Source organism: Coregonus clupeaformis, chromosome 27 (assembly GCF_020615455.1).
Source record: "Coregonus clupeaformis isolate EN_2021a chromosome 27, ASM2061545v1, whole genome shotgun sequence".
NCBI classification, from domain to species: Eukaryota; Metazoa; Chordata; class Actinopteri; order Salmoniformes; family Salmonidae; genus Coregonus; species Coregonus clupeaformis.
The window spans coordinates 15,257,908-15,268,759 of NC_059218.1; the positions used below are offsets into that span (position 1 = coordinate 15,257,908).

Consider the following 10,852-nt stretch of genomic DNA (forward strand, 5'->3'; position numbering starts at 1 on the left):
ATATGTTTTATTTACACATACGCCAGATAGGCCAGGGGTGTCAAACGTATTCCATGGAGGGCCTAGTGTCTGCAGACTTTTGATTTTTCCTTTCAATTAAGACCTAGACAACCAGGGGAGTTCTTTACTAATTAATCAATCAAGTACAAGGGCGGAGCGAAAACCCACAGACCCTCTGCCTTCCGTGGAATGAGTTTGACACGTGAGATAGGCCCACATGAAAAAAGACTATAGTGTATACTATGGTAGGAAAACTATCCTATTCACTGTGTTTTTGCAGACTTTACTGTAGTATTCACTGTAGTGCTAATGCGGACTGAAGTGTACTGCAGCATTTAATGTAGTGTTTTTGTGGACTAGTATACTGTAGTATTTTTTTGCGACATTACTGTTGTATTTACTAAAGTATTTTTGTTTGATTGTCTTTGACATTGAAGTAGGGGGCTTTCACCTTGAGAAAACCTACTAGAGAAATACTAAAAGAGCACATTTTCCATAAAAAGCAGACAGGCCAGAGAGATCATTACTTTTGCTATTTTCTATAATCAGCAGGAATACAATATATGGTTTATACTTGGCATGTAGGTTTCTCACTTATGGGTGACACACATTGGGATATAGGGGAGGAGAATGGGCAAATTACACAGAGTCTAGAAAACATTAAGAATATCTGCTCTTTCCATGACATAGACTGACCAGGTGAATCCAGGTGAAAGCTATGATCCCTTACTGATGTCACTTGTTAAATCCACTTCAATCAGTGAAGATGAAGGGAAGGAGACAGGTTAAAGAAGGATTTTTAAGCCTTGAGACAATTGAGACATGGATTGTGTATGTGTGCCATTCAGAGGGTGAATGGGCAAGACAAAAGATTGAAGTGCCTTTGAACGGGGTATGGTAGTAGGTGCCAGGTTTGTGTCAAGAACTGCAACGCTGCTGGGTTTGTCATGCTCAACAGTTTCCTGTGTGTATCAATAATGGTCCACCACCCAAAGGACATCCAGCCAAGTCAACATGTGCCAGAATCCCTGTGGAACACTTTCAAAACATTTACATTTTAGTCATTTAGCAGACGCTCTTATCCAGAGCGACTTACAGTTAGTGAATGCATACATTTTATTATAACTATTTTTTTATTTTTTATTTTTTTAATACTGGCCCCCCGTGGGAAACAAACCCACATCCCTGCCGGCCAAACCCTCCCCTACCTTGGACGACACTGGACCAATTGTGCGCCGCCCATGGGTCTCCCGGTCGCGGCCGGCTGCGACAGAGCCTGCACAGCTAGCACTGCAATGCAGTGCCTTAGACCACTGCGCCACTCGGGAGTACCAAGTGGCGCAGGAAACCTTGTAGAGTTCATGCCCTGATGAATTGAGGCTGTTCTGAGGGCAAAAGGGGGTGCAACTCAATATTAGGAAGGTGTTCCTAATGTTTGGTATATACTGTAGTATTCACTATAGAAAAAAAAGATATATACTGTTTTTGCTTAAAGTTTTGTAGTATTTACTGCAGAGTTTTTTGTGTGGATAATACTGTAGTATTTACTTTACTATAGTATTCTATAGTATACTACCAAATTCTATACTAAGTACTACTACACATGATCGATGCATACTCTAGTGTGTAGTGTAGTATTCTACAGTATAATACAGTTTACTACAGAATTATATAGTAAGTACTGTACTATTTATAGTAAACTGCAGTACTTTTTTATATGGGTGACATGTCTTTGTATTGTATGGAGACATGTTAACATGTGTCACCCATGGGTAAAAAGGTATGCGTGCATGACTGTAAGACACTTTGGATAAAAGCGTCTGCTAAATGGCATATATTATATTATATTATATATATAGGATCAAGGAAGGAGAGAAGAGTAGAGAGGAAGGGAAGAGACGAGAGGACAGATTGTAAGTCGCTCTGGATAAGAGCGTCTGCTAAATGACGAAAATGTAAATGTAAATGTAATATGGTGAGGATGGATACTAGATAAGTAGAGAGAGGACAGACAGCAAAAATGGAGAAAGGATGGAGCAGAGAGGATAGATTGAGCAAGGAAAGGGAGAAGAGTAAAGCAGAATAAAGAGATCATACAACATAACAGCAGCAGGAGTAGCCTTGAACAGCACAAAGAAACAGACTTCTCTTCTAATGACAGCGTTCCAGCTAACAATACCAGATGAAGACAACATTGCTGATGTGTTCCTGCTGTACAATAACACGACTGTGTGTGTGTGTGTGTGTGTGTGTGTGTGTGTGTGTGTGTGTGTGTGTGTGTGTGTGTGTGTGTGTTCCGAGGCCATGCTGTTCACTCGTGTTTCATGTGTTTGGAAACTTGTAATAATTAATGCTGATTAAATTATGGCCAGCAACAAAAGACATTTACATAATATACAATTTACTACATGGCTAATTAAATACATACATATAATTATTTACACCCCCCTACACGCACGCGCACACACACACACACACACACACACACACACACACACACACACACACACACACAAACACACACACACACACACACACCATGTTGCAGTACAGATAGAGGATCTGTTTTCAGTGTTAATCAGTCTTGTTTTTTGACATCAGTGACTGTCTCTGACTCTCTCTACACACACAGACACAGCACACACACATAAAACATGAAAACATAAAAGAAGACTATCAAAGCTGCCTTTATCTTCAGTGTGACTGTGACAGTATATGTATGTTAAAGCCAATGTTCTGTGTCCATGTGTGTACTTCTCTCTCTCTCTCTGTGTGTGTGTGTGTGTGTGTGTGTGTGTGTACAGTGCCTACAGAAAGTATTCATACCCCTTGATTTATTCCACATTTTGCTGTGTTACAGCCTGAATTCAAAATGGTTTAAATCAACAACAAAAAATCTCACCCATCCACACACAATACCCCATAATGACAAAGTGATAACATGTTTTTAGAAATGTTAGCACATTTATTGAAAATGAAATAAATAAATATCTAATTTACATAAGTATTCACACCCGTGAGTCAATTCGTTGTAGAAGCACTTTTGGCAGTGAATACAGCTGTGAATCTTTCTCAGTAAGTCTGTAAGAGCTTTCCACACCTGGATTGTGCAACATTTGCCCCATTATTCTTTTCAAAATTCTTCAAGCTCTGTCAAATTGGTTTTGAATCATTGCTAGACAATCATTTTCTTAACTCTTACAAGCATACCCATAACATGTTGCAGCCACCACTATAATTGAAAATATGGAGAGTGGTACTCAGTAATGTGTTGTATTGGATTTGCCCCAAACATAACACTTTTTTATTCAGGACAAAAAGTGAATTGCTTTGCCGCATTTTCAGCAGTATTACATTAGTGCCTTGTTACAAACAGGATGCATGTTTTGAAATGTTTACATTCTGTACAGGCTTTCTTCTTTTCCCTCTGTCAATTAAGTTAGTATTGTGGAGTAACAACAGTGTTGTTGATCCATCCTCAGTTTTCTCCTGTCACAGCCATTAAAATCTGTAACTGTTTTAAAGTCTTCATTGGCCTCATGGTGAAATCCCTGAGCGGTTTCCTTCCTCACCGGTAACTAAATTAGGAAGGACGCCTAAATCTTTGTAGTGACTAGGTGTATGATACCAGTGGAGGATCCTCAGAGGATCCTTCTCAGTGAAGTTCATAAAAAAAAAAGGTGAAACATTAAAAAAGTTATCCTTTTTCGACAAAACTATACTAAATATATTCATATGGGTACACTGACTTCAATACACAACCTAGTTTTGGACACACCTACTCAATCAAGGGGTTTTCTTTATTTTTACAAATTTTTACATTGTAGAATAATAGTGAAGACATTACAATTATGGAATCATATGGAATCGTGTAGTAACCAGTGTTAAACAAATACAAATATATTTTATATTTGAGATTCTTTAGATAGCCACCATTTGCGTTGATGACAGCTTTGCACACTCTTGGCATTCTCTCAACTAGCTTCATGAGGTAGTCACCTGGAATGCATTTCAATTAACAGGTGAGCCTTCTTAAAAGTTAATTTGTGGAATTTATTTCCTTCTTAATGCGTTTGAGCCAATCACTTGTGTTGTGACAAGGTAAGGCGGGTATACAGAAGATAGCTCTATTTGGTAAAAGACCAAGTCCATATTATGGCAAGAACAGCTCAAATAATCAAAGAGAAACGACAGTCCATCATTACTTTAAAACAATAACTTTTAAAGTTTCTTGAAGTGTAGTCGCAAAAACGATCAAGCGCTATAATGAAACTGGCTCTCCACAGGAATGAAAGACCCAGAGTTACCTCTGCTGCAGAGGATAAGTTCATTAGAGTTACCAGCCTCAGAAATTGCACACTTAACCAGCCTGGCTACCACAGCATTCTGCAGCGATACACCATCCCATCTGGTTTGGGCTTAGTGGGACTATCATTTGTTTTTCAACAGGACAATGACCCAACACACCTCCAGGCTGTTTAAGGGCTATTTTACGAAGAAGGAGAGTGCTGCATCAGATGACCTGGCCTCCACAATCCTCCGACCTCAACCAAATTGAAATGGTTTGGGATGAGTCGGACTGCAGAGTGAAGGAAAAGCAGTCAACAAGTGCTCAGCATATGTGGGAACTGGTTGAGAGAATGCCAAGAGTGTGCAAATTTGTCATCAAGGCAAATGGTGGCTATTTGAAGAATAATATAATAAAATATATTTTGATTTGTTTAACACTTCTTTGGTTACTACATGATTTCATATGTGTTATTTCATAGTTTTGATGTCTTCACTATTATTCTACAGTGTAGAAAATAGTTAAAATAAAGAAAAACCCTTGAATGTGTCACGAACGTCAGGGTAAGGAGTAGACCAAGGCGCAGCGTTGCAGGCAAACATACTCATTTATTAGCGAAACGTGAACAAAACAACAAAAGACGGTAACGTGACAGTACACGGTTAAACACAACCAACTCGAAACAAGAACCCACAAAACACAAAGGAAAAACCGACAGTTTAAATATAGCTCCCAATCAGAGACAACCAGCAAACAGCTGACACTCGTTGCCTCTGATTGGGAGTCACTCAGGCCAACATAGAAAATGACAAACTAGAACCCCCAACATAGAAATATAACACATAGAATAAACACACCCTGGCTCAACAAATAGAGTCCCAGAGCCAGGGTGTGACAGAATGAGTAGGTGTGTCCAAACATTTGACTGGTACTGTGTATATATATATATATATATATATATATATATATATATATATATATATATATATATAGTATATATTTTCAAAATATATGTAAATAAAAAATGTAAAAAGCATAATTCGACTTTGACATTATGGGGTATTGTGTGTAGGCCAGCGACAAAACAAATATCAATTTAATCAATTTAAAATGTAGGCTGCAACACAACAAAATGTGGAAAAATCAAGGGGTGTGAATAGTTTCTCTAGGCACTGTATTAGATAAAGTGTCGCTGTGAGGAATTGTTGTTTTCTGAGTTCATTTCCAGGAAAAAAGGAACATTGTTACAGAATCCCTTGCCAAGTGCGCTACAAGACGCTATATAACTTTGTTGTGTGCACATTTGTTTATTTGCTTTCTGGAGCCACGCTGTATGGCTCTCACCCATCCTCACCTTTCAAATCAAATCACATTTTATTTGTCACATGCGCCGAATACAACAGGTGTAAACCTTACAGTGAAATGCTTACTTACAAGCCCTTAACCAACAATGCAGTTTTAAGAAAGAATACCTAAAAAAAAGAAAATAACAAAGTAACAAATAATTAAATAGCAGAAGTAAAATAACAATAGCGAGGCTATATACAGGGGGTACCGGTACCGAGTCAATGTGCGGATTACCAGGACCGTGGGGGCAATAAAAATAGTCTGGGTAGCCATTTGATTAGATGTTCAGGAGTCTTATGGCTTGGGGGTAGAAGCTGTTTAGAAGCCTCTTGGACCTAGACTTGGCGCTCCGGTACTGCTTGCCATGCGGTAGCAGAGAGAACAGTCTATGACTAGGGTGGCTGGAGTCTTTGACAATTATTAGGGCCTTCCTCTGACATACCCGGTATAGAGGTCCTGAATGGCAGGAAGCTTGGCCCCAGTGATGTACTGGGCCATACACACTACCCTTTGTAGTGCCTTGCGGTCTGAGGCCAAGCAGTTGCCATACCAGGCAGCGATGCAACATGTCAGGATGCTCTCGATGGTGCAGCTGTAGAACCTTTTGAGAATCTGAGGACCCATGCTAAATCTTTTCAGTTTCCTTAGGGGGAATAGGTTTTGTTGTGCCCTCTTCACGACTGTCTTGGTGTGCTTGGACCATGTTAGTTTGTTGGTGATGTGAACACCAAGGAACCTGAAGCTCTCAACCTGCTCCACTACAACCCCGTCGATGAGAATGGGGGTGTGCTCGGTCCTCTTCTTTTTCCTGTAGTCCACAATCATCTCCTTTGTCTTGATCATGTTGAGGGAGAGGTTGCTGTCCTGGCACCACACGGCCAGGTCTCTGACCTCCTCCCTATAGGCTGTCTCGTCATTTGCGGTGATCAGGCGTACCACTTTTGTGTCATCAGCAAACTTAATGATGGTGTTGGAGTTGTGCCTGGCCATGTAGTCATGAGTGAACAGGGAGTACAGGAGGGGACTGAGCACGCACCCCTGAGGGGCCCCCGTGTTGAGGATCAGCGTGGCGGATGTGTTAGTACCTACCCTTACAACCTGGGGGCGGTCCGTCAGGAAGTCCAGGATCCAGTTGCAGAGGGAGGTGTTTAGTCCCAGGGTCCTTAGCTTAGTGATGAGCTTTGAGGGCACTATGGTGAAGAACGCTTAGCTGTAGTCAATGAAAAGCATTCTCACATAGGTGTTTCTTTTGTCCAGGTGTGAAAGGGCAGTGTGGAGCGCAATAGAGATTGCATCATCTGTGGATCTGTTGGGGCGGTATGTACATTTTAGTGGGTCTAGGGTTTCTGGGATAATGGTGTTGATGTGAGCCATGACCAGCCTTTCAAAGCACTTCATGGCTACAGACGTGAGTGCTACGGGTCGGTAGTCATTTATGCAGGTTACCTTACTGTTCTTGGGCACAGGGACTGTGGTGGTCTGCCTGAAACATGTTGGTATTACAGACTCAGACTGGGAGAGGTTGAAAATGTCAGTGAAGACACTTGCCAGTTGGTCAGTGCATGCTCGGAGTACACGTCCTGGTAATCCGTCTAGCCCTGCGGCATTGTGAATGTTGACCTGTTTAAAGGTCTTACTCACATCGGCTACGGAGAGCGTGATCACACAGTCGTCCGGAACAGCTGATGCTCTCATGCATGTTTCAGTGTTACTTGCCTTGAAGCGAGCATAGAAGTAATTTATCTTGTCTGGTAGGCTTGTGTCACTGGGCAGCTCATGGCTGGGCTTCCTTTTGTAGTCTGTAATAGTTTTCAAGCCCTGCCACATCCGACGAGCGTCGGAGCCGGTGTAGTACGATTAGATCTTAGTCCTGTATTGAAGCTTTGCCTGTTTGATGGTTCGTCTGAGGGCATAGCGGGATTTCTTATAAGCTTCCGGGTTAGAGTCCCGCTCCTTGAAAGCACAGCTCTACCCTTTACCTCAGTGCGGATGTTGCCTGTAATCCATGGCTTCTGGTTGGGGTATGTACGTACAGTCACTGTGGGGACGACGTCATCGATGCACTTATTGATGAAGCCAGTGACTGATGTGGTGAACTCCTCAATGCCATCGGAAGAATCCCAGAACATATTCCAGTCTCTGCTAGCAAAACAGTCCTGTAGCTTAGCATCTGCTCCATCTGACCACTTTTTTATTGACTGAGTCACTTGTGCTTCCTGCTTTAGTTTTTCACTTGTAAGCAGGAATCAGGAGGATAGAATTATGGTCAGATTTGCCAAATGGAGGGCGAGGGAGAGCTTTGTACGCGTCTCTGTGTGTGGAGTAAAGGTGGTCTAGAGTTTTTCCCCCTCTGTTTGCACATTTAACATGCTGGTAGAATGAGGTAAAACGGATTTAAGTTTCCCATTGCATTAATGTCCCCGGCCAGTAGGAGCGCCGCCTCTGGATGAGCGTTTTCCTGTTTGCTTATGGCTGTATACAGCTCATTGAGTGCGGTCTTAGTGCCAGCATCGGTTTGTGGTGGTAAATAGACAGCTATGAAGAATATAGATGAAAACTCTCTTGGTAGATAGTGTGGTCTACAGCCTATCATGAGATACTCTACCTCAGGCAAGCAAAACCTTGAGACTTCCTTAGATATCGTGCACCAGCTGTTGTTTACAAATATACATAGACCGCCACCCCTTGTCTTACCAGAGGCTGCTGTTCTATCCTGCCGGTACAATGTATAACCCGCCAGCTATATGTTATTCATGTCATCGTTCAGCCAGAACTCGGTCAAACATAAGATATTACAGTTTTAATGTCCCGTTGGTAGGATATACGTGCTTGTAGTTCGTCCACTTTATTATCAAGCGATTGTACGTTGGCCAATAGTACCGATGGCAATGGCAGATTAGCCACTCGTCGCTGGCTCCTTACCAGACGCCCCGATCTCCTTCCGCGATATCTCTCTTTCTACTGCGAATGACAGGGATGAGGGCTCTGTCTGGTGTCTGGAGCAAATCCCTCTTGTCCGACTCATTAAAAGAAAAAATTATTAATCCAGTTCAAGGTGAGAGATCAATATCTCATCTACCTCATTGCTTCAGACAATCAGACAATAGCCATGTGTCTCACCCCTGTGCATGCTCTAGCCATACAGTCTCTCCAGGCCCTGATTGGCTAGCCAGCCTGACCCACGCTTTCCAAGGGAGTAAATAGTGCCCGTACCCGAAATGTATTTTTCCAGTCTGTGAGCGTGGGTGGCAGAGGTGCATGGGATGTGTGACTACAAAGTAAGTTGTTGTTGTTTTTTAGCTTGGCTTTGTATACCTCTGTTAGTGGTCTGTAGCTATTACTTCATTATATACAGTATCTTAGCTCTGTTGCTAATAACTCTTCTGCGATATCTATGGTTAGCATACTGTATGTAGCTACTGAGTCTTCCACCTCAAAAAGCACAAGAAAGAAGTTTGAACTGTGAGAAATTATGCTAATTGGGTGCACCCAAATCGGCCATTTTTAAATATAGTATCAGTTCTCTATGTTTGGCAAGTAGTATGAAGCTGCGTCTCCAGGTTTTTCCCACTAAGTGCCACTGTTCCTGCTGTTACTGCAACACTCTTTTATCCATTTAGCTAGTCTCTTGTGTTTATTGAATGGATCACAAACATTGTTTTGTAACTTTGGGTAGAAAACCAATAGCTTTTGCTCATGATGAAAATACATGTTGTTGTCATCATCACAAGTCAAGCCAGTCCTCCATGAAAGCAATTTAGTTTGTCCTTCTCTTAGCAACCTTATTCTTTAACCCATTGTGCAATTATCATGTGAAGACTTTTCAGAGAAGCCCAAGAATGTGATGGAGAAATGGGCTAGTGCCTAAAATATTGTGACAACCCCAAATAAAATAATACAAAATGTGAACAAAATGATTAGAAAACATCTCTATATGTTGTTTGATTAGTGACATTTACCAATAAACCCAACCCAATACCATTACCATTGCAAAACAATATACAGACTGTATTAGGGACTTTCACCATTGAAGACCCTTAGAGACCATAACATTGAAATCATTAGAACTGCTGTAGCCTGGGCATCCCGAGTGGCGCAGCAGTCTAAGGCACTGCATCGCAGTGCTTGAGTCGTCGCTACAGATTCGGGTTCGATCCCGGGTGGGCAGGGCACATGCACGCTGACACGGTCGCCAGTTGTACAGTGTTTGCTCTGACTCATTGGTGCAGCTGGCTTCCAGGTTCAGCGAGCAGTGTGTCAAGAAGCAGTGCGGCTTGGCAGGGTTGTGTTTTGGAGGACTCATGGCTCTCGACCTTCGCCTCTCCCGAGTCCGTACGGGAGTTGCAGCGATGGGACAAGACTGTAACTACCAATTGGATATCACAAAATTGGGGAGAAGAATGGGTTAAAAAACAAAAACAAAAAATAACTGCTGTAGCCTAATGGTTTGCTTATTCACCAGGAATGATCTAACTAATCCAGATATTTTTTGAAGGGAATAAACTATACACACAGGGGCTGTTTCCTGGTCACAGATTAAGCCTAAGAGAAGGACAGTTTGTGTGTTTGAATTGCATTCATGGAGGACAGACTTGAATTGTAAGGATGACCACACCATTTATTTTCACCATGAGCAAAAGCTATTAGTTTTCTACCCAAAGTTGCAAAAGGGTCCATTTAATAAACATAAGAGACCTGCAAAATGGATAAAAGGGTTGTTGCAGGAACAGCGGTGTCTACTGGGCAAAACCTGGTACTTTCCCATTAATTTATTGGGGGAAATGTAACCGACTTCAATGGCTAATTTCTCTGAACAGGGGGGAAAAAACATAATACATTGCACAATATGAATAAACAATACTCCAAGCTGCAGCTTCATACTAATTGTCAAACACAGATAACTGATACTGTATACTGGCTGTTGGGGAGGGGGGTCCGTGGCTGGCTTGTTCCAAATTGGATGTTGCGTATTATATTTAATTAATATTATATGAATCCTATAAATTGAAATGGCCAATTTGGGTGGAATCAATTAGCTTAATTTCTCAGAGTTCAAATTGTCTTCCAACAAAATAATGTAATAATAATAATTAAATAATTATCTAAATAAAAATAATTATCTGTTTCTAACTACAGAAACCATTTCAGAACAATCTGAGATGGTGGGTGTCATGGCTTGCTGAAATGAAATGGAACGACCCTACTTCCATACAGTTC

General features: G+C 41.5%; 1 non-coding gene across 1 annotated transcript; it reads right to left on the reverse strand.

Annotated features, from left to right (window-relative positions):
• Positions 1-439: 439 nt before the first annotated feature.
• On the reverse strand, positions 440-492 carry LOC121542231. The gene has a single exon (XR_005995842.1). It is a non-coding gene; the product is annotated as a U7 small nuclear RNA (small nuclear RNA).
• Between the last annotated feature and the right edge of the window lie 10,360 nt (positions 493-10,852).